Source organism: Suricata suricatta, chromosome 3, assembly GCF_006229205.1.
Source record: "Suricata suricatta isolate VVHF042 chromosome 3, meerkat_22Aug2017_6uvM2_HiC, whole genome shotgun sequence".
NCBI classification, from domain to species: Eukaryota; Metazoa; Chordata; class Mammalia; order Carnivora; family Herpestidae; genus Suricata; species Suricata suricatta.
The window spans coordinates 172,969,425-172,972,445 of record NC_043702.1 but is presented as its reverse complement, the minus strand read 5'-3'; the positions used below and the strand labels follow the sequence as shown (position 1 = coordinate 172,972,445).

The 3,021-nt window shown below is 49.1% G+C and overlaps 1 long non-coding RNA gene across 2 annotated transcripts; it reads right to left on the bottom strand.

Annotated features, from left to right (window-relative positions):
* Positions 1–342: 342 nt before the first annotated feature.
* LOC115288517 lies at positions 343–2,330 on the bottom strand. 2 transcript variants are annotated; one of them, XR_003907044.1, is made up of 3 exons: positions 1,906–2,330; positions 1,458–1,701; positions 343–1,374 (listed from the first exon to the last, which is right to left on the bottom strand). It is a non-coding gene; the product is annotated as an uncharacterized LOC115288517 (long non-coding RNA). The 2 variants fall into 2 exon arrangements; XR_003907043.1 differs by lacking the exon at positions 1,906–2,330 and having other exon boundaries at positions 1,458–1,899.
* Positions 2,331–3,021: the final 691 nt, after the last annotated feature.

Sequence of the window (3,021 nt, the reverse complement as noted above, 5' to 3'; positions counted from 1 at the left end):
CCAGTGTAAGTCCCCTCCCGGGACGGCTGGGTGTAAAGGACGGCGAGGAGACGCTCATCACTACTAAGATGGTACTGGGGTCAAGGTCAGACTAGATTGCCTCACCCGGCCACAGTCAGGCTGTTGGGACCATGCTAGCTCTCAGGCCCCGATGCTCGGAGCTCAGCAGTTTGGTGGTCCTGCCAAGGTTGCATAATTATTTCAATATGAAACTTTAAGTAATCATTGTAACCATTCTTAATTATTTATTTTTTTCTGATAAACTTCAAATCTGTTGTGTATAGCTTATGCAATATTCCCAATTATCTCTGTGTAGAATAATGATCAAGCCCAAATCCTCAGTCATTTTGACCTTTTCATTGGTGACCTACCTTTAGCAGAGAGAGGATTATATGAGATGCTAATCAGAGAAGTATTTCGGTAAACATTCTGATACTTGCATCAATAGTCATTTTGTTAGATTCATTTTACTCAACTTTTCAAACCTTCTTTGTACTGAGCTTGAGGCTAAGTGATAGTCATGCATATTTTATTTGATGAATAATTCTTTGGTGCCAACAATACCAGATACAGTTCCAGGTGATTTATGAACATTTAATCCTCATAATAAGCCTTCGGTTTTGCCCATTTAAAGGCAAAGAAACAGAGGCCCAGGGAGGTTAAGTGGTTCAAGACCATGTGATGAGTGAGGGACGGGGCTGGGACACACCCAGGCAGGGGGTCCCGAGGGCTGTGATCTTACTCCTTACATGGAGGTGCCCCTGAATGTAAAACACTGGACGTTTCAAAAAGACATAAATACCCTTTTACTGCACTGTGGGTCAGGGCACAGACCAAACATTCAACGGACAAATAACGCAGACTCAAGATGCTGTTCTCTTCCACAAACTCAACCCTGAGGCTCTCATAAAAGCAAGAGAGGATTCGTGTAGAACTTGAGATGTCTGTGGAGACAGTGGTCAATGAACTCCCAGTTTGGAAGAGAAAGAAAAGCCCAGAAATGGATTCTGTCCACATCATCTCAGAGTAGATGCAGGTGAAACCTTGTCTCTCTTGCTCATTTCTCCTTCTCAACTCTTTGCACATTGAAGCTTCAGAGCAGATGACAGAGAGGATCTCCCTGCACAGCGTCTGGGATGCAACAGAAACCCAGTCAGCACTGCGTGAATGGAAGAAGACATTGGGAAGAGCACGAGGAGAACACACATGGCGCCTGCTCAGCTCCCGGGGTGCGTTCTGTCTGTGAGGGGCCAGGAGGGTGGGCGTTTTCATAAGGTTTGATGTAGCCCCTCAGTGCCGTTCCGTCCTTGCTGGTGGTCTGCCTCATTCGCCCCAGTGTTACATCTTCACTTCAGAGTAGATGGCGTGCGGGTCCTAGGAGAGACGCGCAGGTGAAGGAAGAGAAGGAGCCTGGCGGAGGGAGACAGGACGCGGAATTCTCCAGGAGTCTAGCTCACCTTATTCTCCAGAATTGTCCTTGTGGTGTTTGCTGTGGGGAAAAAAAAATAGTATTGAGCTCATCCCAGACTTGATGCGCCAGGGCCCTGGCTGGCTGTGCTTCACGTGTGGCTCCCGGCCGCTCCTGTTCCTATGTAAACTCCATGCCTTCGTGTTGTCCACGCTGGGATCCTCCTCGAGCACCCACGCTCTGCGTCCTCCACCACCCTTGTTGAACAGAACCCTTCTTCTCTGATGTGACTTCTGTGGATTGTCGACAACGTTCGTGAGGGCTCACTTCCTGTCATCCCTCCACGTTCGTCTGACAACAACCCCAGTGGTCCACGCTCAACAGAGAAGGAGACGGGAGACCCAGATAAGGGGGATGGGGAGACCCTGAGTCATGCCAGCTTGAGCGGGCGGGGGGCAGCGTGGGACCGGATCTCCTCCCTGCCCTTGGCCACCCACCAGCATCTGCGGGGACACCGGCCGTGCCGCTGGTGGCCACTGGCCCCGGCAGAAGCAGCGGGAGCACGAGCACAAAGCCCGTGTTTGAAGGCTGCAGCCTCAAGGACGCTGTGGCCACAGCGTGGAGGATGTGGCTCGGAACAGCTGACGACCGCTGTCTCGATTCTTGCAGCGCTGCACCTCGCAGTGCAGACTGTCTAGGTTAGGAGGATTTGTTCCCTCCTGCCCTCCATGGCGCCTCCAGCCTGCGGGTCCTGTAAGAGAGGCTCTGCCACGACCCTCCTCAGCTGGGACCCCCCCCCCAGACTTTAGCTACTATACTTCAGATATCCTCACTCTCCCACCCCCTGGATGGAACTGGAGGGTATCATGCGCAGCAAAATCAGAGAAAGACAACTATCATAGGACGTCCCTCCTAGGTGGAATTTAAGACACAAAACAGATGGACATAAGGTAAGAGAAGGAAAAACAGTATAAAAACAGGGAGGGGAACAAAACACAAGAGACTCGAGGGTTGCTGGAGGGGTTGGGGGAGTTGGGCTAGACGGACAGGGGCGTTACGGAGGACACTTGTTGGGATGGGCACTGGGGGCTAGACAGAGGGGATGAATCCGTGGGATCTACTCCTGAAATCATTATTGCACGATATGCTAACTAACTTGGATGTAAAGTAAAAAATTAAAATTAAAATTAAAAAATAAGTAAACAGGTAAAATCCCCAAAGAAAGATTGAAATTTGAATAGGGCCTTGAAGGTTAAATACAGAGAAATGTGCTTTCATTAGAGTTACTAACAGTTTGACTTGTTGAAATGGATAACAGTACATATTATGCTCAATTGTAAAAAAAATAAAAAAGAAAAGAAAAGATATTCTTCCTCTTGACTTGATTTTGTCCCTTTGCCTTCTATCCCAGGTTCTCCCCAATTGTCTCCCCATTCTCAACTGACCATGTGTTTTTGTTTTGTGTGTGTGTGTGTTTTAACACAGCTTCTCCATGAGACCCTGCCTGCAAATATCACCTGCTGCCCTTGGATCCACGGATTTCACATCAAAGACAGGGACTGTGTCCGAGGCTGTACCGCACATACGGTGCCCCTTTCTTGGAAGATGCACCC